At 50.5% G+C, this 12,636-nt stretch overlaps 1 protein-coding gene across 2 annotated transcripts in view; it reads right to left on the reverse strand.

Annotated features, from left to right (window-relative positions):
• GAS7 (growth arrest specific 7) overlaps window positions 1–12,636 on the reverse strand; it is a 210,732-nt gene that overhangs the window by 165,833 nt on the left and 32,263 nt on the right. The window lies entirely within an intron of this gene.

Below are 12,636 nucleotides of genomic sequence, written 5' to 3' on the forward strand. Positions count from 1 at the left end.
AAGCAGTAACCCAAACCTCCTGATCGGACTCCCCTCCAAGAAGAGGGCTGCCGTCTCCATCCCCACAAAGTCCCCCAAGACCGGGCAGGTGCCAAGCTGCGCTGAGCAGCCCAGGGCAGGAAGCTCCAAGCACATCCTGGAACAACCACCACCGCCCCCCAAATCTCTCCCCCATGACGTTGATTAAACACGAGAACCATACAGATCTGTGCCAACTGCAGGACCGCGTCTGGGGGCAGGAACATTCTGGACGGAGCACACGCCAATACTGCATTAGGGTTCCGAACATCGGGGACTCTGTTAATGCTCTGCTCTCGGGTGTTCAAAACATTCGCAGTGGATGCGGGTCCGGTTTCCAAGAGCTGAGCCAGGCCTGGGGACCCCAGCACACAACCTTGCCCAGTGCTGGGGCCCTGAGTCACATGGGAGGCGGTGCGTGCATCCTCTCTGCCCACACCCACGGTCCCGGGCAGCTCCCCCGCCCAACCCATGCGTGGGAGGCAGAGGCCTCGGCACTCCAGGATTCCATTCTGCGGTGAAAGCTTCTAGAAGAAATAATTCCCTCATCCCCCCCTCCTGATTCAAGGCCAAGGAAAAACTGGAACCAGGTCCCACAGCCGGCTGTACCCTGTGCCCAGCTGTCCTGGTGCTGACCTCGTACCCCTAGGGAGGCATCGGGGGAGTGTGAGCTGGGGCAGGACATGGGGATCCCCATGCTCCCAGACCCACAGCCTGGGCTCCCACACTTGATGCAATCAGCTCTGGTTGCACACACCATCTAATTCCAGGCCAAGTGCCTCCCGAGCTTCCCCCACCACCCCACCACCAACGGGGCCAGATTAATAAAACTCCAAATTTCCTTACTTCTATCTATGTAGCCACATTACATCTTGCCGATTTTCATTTTCAGTGAGTTTTCATTGAAATCTTGTGTAGAAGTCCAAACAAAAGCATTTTTTAAAGATTTTATTTATTTGAGAGAGAGAGAGAGCACGTGCACAAGTGGAGGAAGGGGCAAAGGGAGAGAGGGGAGCCTGATGCAGGGGCTCGATCCCGAGACCCCAAGATCATGACCTGAGCTGAAGGCAGATATTCAACTGACTGAGCCACCCAGGTGCTCCCAAAGCAATTTTTTTTTTAATTTTTTTTTTTTAAATGTAAATGATCCTTCACTGATTTAATTTTTCTTGCTGTGGGTCAGTAGATGCTTCCCCACCCAGAGACTTAAATAAATCACATAGTTAAAAGAAGCCCTGATGACAAGAGTGCCAAGACCACAACATGGGGGAAGGATGGCCTTTTCAACAACGGGATGCTAGGACACGATAGCCACTTGCGAGAAGATGAAGCTGGACCCCTTTCTCACACCATTTGCAAAAATCAACTCAAGGCAGATCTACATTCTAAATGTTAAGAGCCCAAACTCTAAAACTCTTAGAAGAGAACAGGTATAAACCTTCATGACCTCGATTTGGCCAGTTTCTCATGTAGAATGACGAAAGCCACGCAAAGAAAAAGGAAAAAAAAATCACATAAAGTCGACATTATCCACATTAAAAACGTCTGTGTGTCAAAGAAAACCGTAAAGGCAGTGAAAAGACAACCTAGAGAGGACAGAAGGAAATTTCTGCAAATCGTGTATGTATCTGATAAGGGACTCTTATCTGGAATATGTAAAGAACATTTACAACCCTGTAATGAAACGACATTGGTAATTTAAGTCGGTTATAGAAAAACAGGCACAGGTTCTTTTTTTTTTTTTTTTTAATTTATTTATGATAGTCACAGAGAGAGAGAGAGAGGCAGAGACACAGGCAGAGGGAGAAGCAGGCTCCATGCACAGGGAGCCCGATGTGGGATTCGATCCCGGGTCTCCAGGATCGCGCCCTGGGCCAAAGGCAGGCGCCAAACCGCTGCGCCACCCAGGGATCCCCAGGCACAGGTTCTGACAAGACCTTTCTCCCAAGACACAGAAAGCCAGTAAGCACTTGAAAAGATGTTCAATATCATCAGCCTTCAGGGGTGCCTGGGTGGCTCCGTGGTTGAATATCTGCCTTTGGCTCAGGGCGTGATCCTGGGGTCCTGGGATAGAGTCCCGCATTGGGCTACCCACAGGGAGCCTGCTTCTCCCTCTGCCTGTGTCTCTGCCTCTCTGTGTGTGTCTCATGAATAAATAAATGAAATCTTAAATATATATATATATATATATATATATATATATATATATATATATCATTAGTCTTCAGAAAAATGCAAACCAAAACCACAATGAAAACACAATCAGAAAGACAGATACTACCAAGTGTCGGCAAGGACACAGAGGACTCAGACCCTCAGGTTAACCATAGTTACTATATAACCCAGCTACCCAATCCGTGGCGTTCCACCCCAGTCCATCCTGCACACATGCATACACATGTAGACACACACACTGGTCATCAGGGGCTGTCCACGCAGCCGCGGCTCGGTCTCCGTCTGCCATCATCACACTCAAAAGTACGTCACTCAGGCAAGCAAAAATGATTTAAAAGCGATTTGATTTTTTTTTTCAAGGTTTTCTATTTTTAAGTCATTTCTACAACCCAACGCGTGGCTTGAACTCACAACCCTGAGATCAAGAGCCGTGCGCTCCATCAACAGAGCCAGCCAGGTGCCCCAAAGGGGATGTGATCTTTAAAGTCTCTTTAAAAGGGTGGGGGAGATGGCTTCACTCACAACTGGTAGCAAAACTTAGAAGCCCTTTTTTTTTTAAAAAAAGGTGGAGGGAGAAGCAGGCTCCCTGTGGGGAGCCCGATGTGGGACACAATCCCAGGACCCCAGGATCATGCCCTGAGCCAAAAGCAGACACTCAACCACTGAGCCAACCAGGCATACCTTAAAAGTCTCATTCATTCTCTCTTTGGGTCCGAATTACAGGCAGTGGCCACAAAAGGCCTCCTCCCTCCTTTTCTCCCGAGGGCCTCAATGCCCCTTACACCCCTAGGGCGTGGGCCTGTCTCCCCCACAGGCCTCCTCCTCCAAAAGACAGACAGATCCTCAGACATACATCCTCAAGATCAGTCCTTTCTCTCTTCTCCCTGAAACGGACCTTCCAGATGGCTCCGACCTTACACCTCTGCCGTTGCTCAGACTGGCTCCCCAGAGGGGAGGCGCCCCTGGGGACTGAGCTGGCCAGACAGATTTCTCCCCAGTTAAAAAAGGGCAGGCCCTGCTGGCTCACATTTGTTCATGTTCCCAATCTGGTCTGTGAGTATTTTCCTGTGTGTGCCTTCCCTGTCTCCACGCGGAGGACACAATCTTTTTCCATCCTTTGCACCCAGAGCCCCGCGACCCCCCCTGCGCTCTGTGCCCAGGGACAGGCAGGCCTCAGAACTGGGGCATGGGGGCAGCCCTGGTGGCGCAGGGGTTTGGCGCCGCCTGCAGCCTGGGGTGTGATCCTGGAGACCCGGGATCGAGTCCTGCATGGGGCTCCCTGCATGGAGCCTGCTTCTCCCCCTGCCTGTGTCTCTGCCTCTCTCTCTGTGGGTCTATGAATAAATAAATAAAATCTTAAAAAAAAAACAAAACTGGGGCATGGAAGGGAGGTAGGGGGAAGCACGGTGATGGGGGGTCTCTCCTTCTCCCCCAACCCCCTCCACCGCCAGTCCCCGGTGGAGGGTTTGCACCGCCAGAGCTGGATGCCTAAGCTTGCGATGGAAATAAATTTCCAGCATTAGATCAAAGGGGACACGAGGCACAGAAAACAGTGGGGAAGGCCCGAAGCCCTGAAGCCCCACAGAGGGAGGGAAGAGACTTTTCCCAGTGCAGACTCGGGCTGAGTTGAGAGCACAAAGGGTATAAATTCACAACGTGGCCCCCCTTGGAGCGCGTGGGTGGGTCCAGCCTCATAGGGACACACAGGGCCGTCTGCGTGAGGACGGGATGCCCTGGATCCCAGCAAATGCCTCCCAAATGTTGTCTGGCTTTTATTAATGAATCATGATGTCACCCGTGGCCAAGTATTCCGTGACCAAGGCCAACTCCAAAGAGGGCGGTGCGGGGCTCGGTGACCCTCGGGGAACGGGGAGGAGCCTGCGGGCAGCTGTCACAGCCAGGCCCCAGGGCAGACTGTCTCCAGCCAACACCCAAACCCAGCCAGAGGCCTGGAGACGCACTGGGGGTCCCCGGTTTTTCTCGACTCAGCACAACGGAGGCCACACACTGCCCCGGACACATCCTCGGCTCACAGGAAGAGCCAAGCAGCTGTCTCTCGATGAGACATGCAACTCCTCTGTGAACCCCGCCAGCACCGTCCTCAAGCTGGACCCCAAACCCAAAGCTTCCCACTGCATCTGGGGCTGCAGTCCGGGGCTGGGTCTCCATCCCTTCGGGTTGACCTGCCTCCACCCATCCCTGGCTTCCTATCCACTCTCTGCAGGCAGCCAGAGCAATCGATTTAGGATGGGAAACCGAGGCGTCCTCCCCCATGGCTTCTCTTCATACCCCCAAAAGGGAGACAGACTCCTTGTTCTAGGCCACAAGGTCCTATGTGACCTCACCCTCCTCGACCTCTTGGACCTGAAACTCTTTCCCTTTCCCTGTCTGCCTGCCCAACTCAAGCTGTGTGGGCATTGCTGTCGTACCTCAGGGCCTTTGCACTTGCTGTCCCTCTGCACAGCACAGTCTTCCCCCAGACCTCCATCCGGCTCATTCCTTCTTCTGCTCAAACATCACCTCAGCGAGGTCTTCTCCGACCAACCCACTTAAAGTAAACCTCCCCGGACGCTGCGTCATGCACCATCCTGCACCTCCCTGTTTTATTGATCTTGCCAGTGTTTATCTGCTTGTTGGAACATAAGCTCCACTGGGAGGGGGGAATCAGGCTACTTTGTCTACTGCTGTATTCCCAGTGTCTGGAACAATTCCTGGCACGCCACGGTTGCCCAACAAATATTTGTTGGACAAAGGAGTGAATGAAAAATGAACTGTGGGTTGATGGTGGTGCACAGGATCATGATATCCGCTCAGTTTACACTTTGTTCATCGTTCATCTACAGATGGGAAAGCATTTAAATAAACGTGCAGAAGGACTACGGATTCATCGTTATCCTTCCAACTCACTGGTAGGAAAGGAACACATAACTATACCCATTTTACAGATAAGGGGACATGGATGTGGGATGTTGTGAAGGGGGAAAATGAAACATACTCCCTCACCCAAGGTCAAATTCGTAATTAAAACTCAAACTAGCGCTAGAGTCCATGTTTCCAGACACTCCATCCTCTGCTCTTTCTACTCAGCTGCCTCGGATATGGACATTCGGTCTTGCTGGAAAAAGTAATATTGGTAATCGTATTATCTTTTTTTCTAAATTTTATTTATTTATTCATGAGAGACACAGAGAGAGGCAGAGACACAGGCAGCGGGAGAAGCAGGCTCCCTGCGGGGACCCCAATGTGGACTCGATCCCAGGACCCTGGGATCATGACATGAGCCAAAGGCAGACCCCTGAGAAACTCAGGTGCCCCTATAATTGTATTATTTTTAAATGAAACCATCCATGATTGTCTTGAGAGATGCTGGCAATGCATCCTTTGCTACCATCCCACATCTATTTGTAGCTTCAAAAACACCTCTCCTTGGTATTAGGACCAGCTTCATCTTGCACTCCCCAGAAGGACACAGAAAAACACACATAAAAGGGATATTAAGATGTTAAACAGAAAATACGCGTGCTATCTAAGACCAACAACCAGTATCAGAGGTATGAGGAAACCCTCAGGGAATTCCCATCAAAGACAGAACATGACTATTTATGAACATCCTTCTGGAACCACAGATCATCAATAACCAATTTTAAAACATAATTAAATTTTATTCACAACCATGAGAAGGAAGATCAATTTCCTGGGAATGAACGTGACGCAGGGAATACACGAGAAGCCATTTATTGAGGACATAAAAGTGAGACTTAATTATGTGGAGATATTATGCTCCTGGATAGTGTCAAGGAGTGTGGAAGTCTGAGATTTCTTAGCGTCCATCCAGGAGCAAAGTGGGACCCCTGACGCCCGTTAATAACTCTCCAAAGAGGGGCACCTGGGTGGCTCCATGGTGGAGCATCCCCTGGGAGCCTGCTTCTCCCTCTCCCTCTGCTGCCCCCTCTGCTTGTTCTCTCTCCCTCCCTCTCTCTTTCTAATAAATAAATAAAAGATGAAGTCCCAACCCCGAGCACCTCAGGATGTGACCGTATTTGCAGGCAGGCTCTAAAAAGGTGAAGTCAGGGCACCTGGGTGGCTCAGCCGGGTTGAACATTTGACTCTTGGTTTCCACTCAGGTCGTGATCTCAGGGTTGTGGGATCGAGCCCCGTGTTGGGCTCCACGCTCTGCACGGAGTCTGCTTGAGATTCTCTCTCACTCCCTCTGCCCCTCCCCTCCACCACCTACCCACCTGCTCCCTGACTCTCTTGCCCTATCTCAAATAAATAAATAGTAAAGAGGTGATTAAATAAAAATAAAGTCATTAGAGCGGCCTCTAATTCAATATGACTAGTGTCCTCATGAGAAGAGGAGGCTGGCTAGGATCCTCAACCAGGTACAGAGAGGAAGACACAGGGGGAAGGCGGCCACTGTCACAGGCCAAGGAGAGAAGCCTCCGAAGAAATCAACCCTGTTGACACTCTGACCTTGAACTTCCAACCTCCAGAAGGGACACAGGAAATTAAGATGTTGATGAAACCCGCCCCCGCCCCCGGGCTCCTTTGTTCTGGTGGCCGTGGCAAACAAGGACAGTGTGTCTGCCGGGCTCCAGGGACACAGGGTCACAGATCAAGCTGATGAGTCAGGAGGGGAAAGGAGCCCACAGAGCAGGGGCTCAGGTGGAGCCAACCCATACCCACCCTGACCTGGCCCAGGGGATTCAATGACCCCAGGGGACGGGGGACACTGGTGACTGGTCCTGTTTTGGCATCCACCTCGAAGCTGAGGCATCTGCTGCTGTGCCCACCTGCGCTTCTCACCGTCCCTACAACAGAGCCAGGGGTACGTCCTGACCCAGCTGCCCAGGAGCCTGACAACAAGTGCCCAGGAAGACAGATGGACCTCGGCCTCTTAGGGGCAGTGCCGGGCCCAGGAAACCAGCCCTGGGGGGTGGGGGATGACTGATCACAGCATGACGGGCCTCAGGATGCACTTCTGAGCCCCCGGGTCTATGAGACCAGAGTGAATTCCATGCAAAGTTGTGAAATCCCTCTAAAGCATCCAGCTCGTCTCTACAGAACCCCTAATACCAGATAAGAAAAAAAGGGGGGGACCTAGAAATGAATATGTAAATGATTAACCATGGATGTTCAATTTTTTTTAACATTGTATTTGTTTATTCATGAGAGACACAGAGAGAGGCAGAGACACAGGCAGAGGGAGAAGCAGGCTCCCTGCAGGGAGCCCAATGCGAGACTTGATCCCAGGACCCCAGGATCACACCCTGAGCCAAAGGCTCAACCGCTGAGCCACCCAGGCACCCCTGGATGTTAAATTTCTAAGAAAAAAAATAGTCTTTCTTTAAGTGAGAAGAGTGACAGACACAAGGGGCCAGATGGATAGCTCCTTGCCTGCATCCTGAACAGAACCCTCTGGAAACCAAACCCCTTAAAGGATACAACCAACTGGGTAAGGAAGGGGAAAAAGCACACAACAGAAGCCGCCTGGAACCAGAGGTCATGAGCATTTTCTAGAAAGGCAAAAGGCAGTTCCTGCAAAGGAGTATGGCCGGGTGAGTATGGTTCGAGAAAGGCCAGTCCCCCCCTCTCCCCCACCCCAGGCAGAGTGTGGAAGACCAAAGAGGAAACCCATAGCCCATCGCTGGCACTGAGGCTCGCTCGACTCAGGGCTGCAAACACGCTGGTGTCTGGGTTGCCTGCCAGGGAGACAAGGACAGGACCCGGTAAGGAATGCTCAGATGGGCACCTGGCGGGGAGAAAGGATCTCTGGACATCTGAGAAGTCCTGGGAGGGAGGTGTGCAAAGAAGAACACCCCCGTAATCCTCGGGAGCAAGTCCTGCTCAGGTTAGTCTGAGTGAAAGCTGCCCGCGGCAGCTCAGGTGGTAGGTAACATCCTTCGTGAAGAACGTTAGTTAAGGGGTTCCTGGGGGGGCTCAGTTTGTGAACCGTCAGGTCATGATCCCGAGGTTCTGGGATCGAGTCCCGCAGCAGGCTCCCTGCTCATCGGGGAGTCTGCTTCTCCCTCTGCCTCTGCAGCTCCCCCTGCTTGGGCATGCATTCTTTCTCCCTCCTTCTCTTGCTCTCTCTCTCTCCCCCTCTTTCTCAAATAAATACATAAAATCTTTAAAAAAAATAATTTAAAAAAATGTTAGTTAAGGGAGGAGACAGCAGACGTTTCAAAGAACCTAATGCTGAAGGCTCACCCGGGGCCTGGTGCTGTCAGCACTGAGGTTTAAGCAGAGCCCACGGCCCCCAGACCCGTTCCTACCAGCATGTCAGCCCAATTGGTGGCCTGAGCCCGGCTTGGGGAAGCAGGGCACCCATAGTTCCTCTGTTCCTTCCAGGGATGCCGCCACCACACCTTTGCTGAGCAGATGGAGGGGCTGGGTCAGGATGAACAGCCAGAGGCAGCGCCTGAAACGGCCAAGGGTTTCCAGCTATGCCTTCTGAGCCCCCCAGAAATGAGGACCATCTCCTCTCCTTCAAAGGGGTGTCAATCCAGAAGCAAAGCCCTGGGGCTTAGCAAAGGGGAGAGGCACATGATTCTGTCTCTGTAGGAGCAAGAACCATCCCATCTCAATGATGAGAACTTGCCCCTGCTGGTCCAAGGAAGGGTCCAGAGTGTGAGCCCCAGGCCCTTTGAACCAGTAAGGCATTCATCACAGAAGCCTGGAACCTACAGAGGAGGGACCTCAGGGATGCAGTAACCACAGAGGACAGATTGAGGAACAGCATCCACGAGGGCGCCAAGAGAGCACTGGCATCTGGGGCCCCTCCAAACTCAGGAAGTCCACTTACAAACCTGCCCCTGCTCGGTTCCAGCAAAACAGCACATCTGACACTCACTGGGAACCAAGCCTGACAAACGCTGGTTTATAAGATATTTGCGACCCAAACAAGTGTTAAATGGAAAGAACATGGATACGAAATGGAAGGACAGGGCTGGTGGAGTCTGGACCCTTCATTAAGAACATCTTCTGGATGGGGACACCTCAGTGGCTCAGCGGTTGAGCATCTGCCTTTGGCTCAGGGTGTGATCCCAGGGTCCTGGGATAGAGTCCCACATTGGGCTCCCCACAGGGAGCCTGCTTCTCCCTCTGCCTGTGTCTCTGCCTCTCTCTCTGTCTCTCGTGAATAAATAAATAAAATCTTTAAAAGAGAGAGAGAGAGACAAGGAGTGAATTCTCCAAAGCCTCGCTACTCAGAGGGGATCACAAACCGGCAGCGTCACTGGGAACTCGCCAGAAATGCAGATTCCCAGGCCCTCTGGGTGCCCGAGGCCTGCTCAGCTTCAGTGCACTGTGGGTGGAAACTGACCACCTCGGTTTAGAACAGGCTGCGTACATCACCGTCAAGGGGCAACAGCTAAAAAAACACTCGTTTTCCTGCAGCAAGACAATAAAATTTCATTATTTTAGGACACGCTCTTCCAGAATCCATGCTCCTCTGGGCGTGCTAAATTGAGATCCACCTATTAAGTGAAGACTTTCCATGAGCATGGAGGAAGCCAAAAAGCCCTCATCCAATCTTAAGACATCCAGTTTCTTCTTCTTCTTTTTTTTAATGTGTTAATGGCAAAATACTTATCCATACCTACCCAACTCACTTGGAAACATTTTAAAGTATTTTGTTCATCAGACTTGCACAAGATCCACTGAGTGGATGCGTCTGGATTTTGGCTCATGAATAAATAGTGGTTTTCATACTTCCAGGCAAAGCCGCAACACCGAGGTTTGGGTTTATTTTATTGTTTTTGTGGAGTAGAGATGTATGTGTCCATGTGTTTAATCCCAGTGAAGTATAAATACACAGCGGCTTCCCTGAATTTGCAAAAACTCTCTGAGCACCCCAAATAAGTTGGTTTTTCAAACAGGCTGAAGGAAACATCCCAGAAGTTTCTGTAAATGGTTTTCGATCCCACCACTGAGACTACCTACCAGTTTGGAATTTATGAGCTATTTAAAGTAACGGGAACATCCTCATATATCCTCTTCGGGCTCAAAGTGAGACTCTAGGACCAGCCAGGCAGGATAGGAAACCTCATTTGCATAAATATAGCATACCAGATTTCTGAAAATATATTGGATAACTGTGTTTGTGCACAGGGGATGGGATCGGGGTGGGTTGGGGGAAGGGGAGTCCACATGGCCGTTCCTCTCCCTCGTGCCAAACATCCAACTGTGATTTTATCAAAGCGACCCAAAGCCAAGCTCAAACTCTCTAATGTGATTCTTTAAAAAAAAAAAAAAAAATCAGAGTAGCTTTATCTAGATTTTTAAATAAGTATGAATACTGCCAAGAGCTCATAGCAGAACAGTACAGAGCTAAGAGATCTGAATGCTCAATCTGTCCGGAGCTAACGGTCACTTCCTAACCTAGAGCAAATCCCAAATGCCAAGGCTCCCGTGTCCTCAGTCATAAAAGCAAGATGGTAGAAGGACCAACGGCTCACGCAAGCTCACAGAGGTGCCGTGAGGACCGGTCACTCATCACAGGTGAGAACACCTGATACGCCCCAGAGCTCATGAAACCTTATTAAGCCAAAACGGGCATTTCTGACGCCGGAGCTTGGGAAAGAGAGTCAGAATCATTCGGAGGAAAAAAAAAAAAAAGAATCATTCGGGGTTTGTCTCTTGTAATTTCTTGACTGCACTTTGGTGTCGGGGCAGGGGTGGCTTTGCTGGTTTCAATTACCCTGGACTCTTCACCCCTCTCTCTCAGATGATGCTTTATTGCGGGTCAAGCATCACTGTGGTGGAGGGGGGCAGGGGTCCCCCCCAGGACAGTGCATCCATCGGGTACCCTGGACAGACCCACAAGCCAACGTCCTGTGCCAGAAGGTTGTGCATGGCATGTGAGCTTTGAGAGAAGAGGGTCATGTCTAAGGGCGCACCATAACCCATCTGGTAGCATTTGAGGATACGGCAGCCAAAGAATGAAGACATTGGTATAGCCTTGCAGCTCCCATAAATGATATTTAAGAATTACAGATTGGGGACACCAGGTGGCTCAGCCGGTTAAGTGATTTGACTCTTGATGTCGGCTCAGGTCATGATCTCAGGGACTTGGAATCGAGGCTCCCCCCGTCCTGTGTTGGGCTCCACGCTCAGCGGGGAGTCTGCTTGAGATTCTCTCCCTCTGCCCCACTGCCCCCTGCTTGCATGATCTCTCAAATTAATAAATAAATCTTGGAAGAAAAAAAAGAAGAATTATGGGTTAAAGAGCTAGAACAGTTTGGTAGTTCATCAGAGCGTGAAGCACAGAGTCTCCACGGGACCCTGTAATCTCACCGAGAAACGAAAGCGTGTCCACACAAAAACCCCTACACAAACATCCGTAGCAGTGTTACTCCTAACAGCCCAAAATGAAAACAACCCAAATGGCCATCAGCTGATGAGTGGTACCTCCGATGTGTTCTAGCCACACAAAAAAATATTATTCAGCCATGAGAAGGAATGAAGGAAGTACTACTCACAGATGCTCTCACGTGGATGAGGCTTGGAAACACCAAGCTATGTGAAAGAAGCAAAGACCAAAAGGCCACATCGCAAGTGACTCCATTTTTACAAAATGCCCAGAATAGGTAAAATCCATAGGGATGGGCAGTAGTAGCTCCGTGCTCCTTGGCAGTAAGGGAGGGAGAATGGGGATGACTATTAACGGGCATGGGGTTTCTTGGGGGGCAACTGATGGTTTTCTAGAGTGAACTGCTGTAGCTTTTGTCTTGATCTGCCTATTAAGATATCCTCTTATTTGGAGGGGGGAGACCCCTCTCCCCAAGGGAGATCGCTAAGCTGAGAGGATGTTACTACTTGTCTTGTCTTGTAACTGGGGAGAGTCCACTTGCAGAGGATAGCCAGTTAGCGGTGAGAGATGGTGCCCCGTTGACATTATGTGAGTCCCTGGAGCCAGTCATGCCTGAACTCCACCCACTAATAGGAGCTCATAAATTAACCTCCCCTCCCCTCTTTATTTTGGCTGAAATTTGTGGATTGGATTTCTGCCACTTGCAACTGAAAAGTCCTGGCCCTGGAAGGGGAAAAACCATTTCCCTCCCGGAAGGCAGGGATGGTCTCTCATTATTATGTGCTCAGCCCTGGCTGAGGCATTCTGGTGGAACATGGGAGGATTAATAACAGTACCCTCAGTCTCTATAATATCACTTCCAAGTGAAGAATTGATTCCATATACACTTATCTCTTAACCCTCTCAGCTCCCAATATTACCAGCTTAATTTTAGACGAGACAGAGGAAGGCCCACCCAAGACGGAGTGACTCATTGGAGATCCCACAGCCAAGATGTGACCAGGGTACATTCCCCATATCTTGATGCTTTAGACTTCACTGCCCGGGGCACAAGGGACCATGTTAAAAACTGTGGGGGGATCCCAAAAGAGAGAATTGGTCTCTGCCTTCAAGGACCTCAGTCTCAGCAC

The sequence above is a fragment of the Canis lupus genome, chromosome 5, assembly GCF_003254725.2.
Source record: "Canis lupus dingo isolate Sandy chromosome 5, ASM325472v2, whole genome shotgun sequence".
NCBI classification, from domain to species: Eukaryota; Metazoa; Chordata; class Mammalia; order Carnivora; family Canidae; genus Canis; species Canis lupus.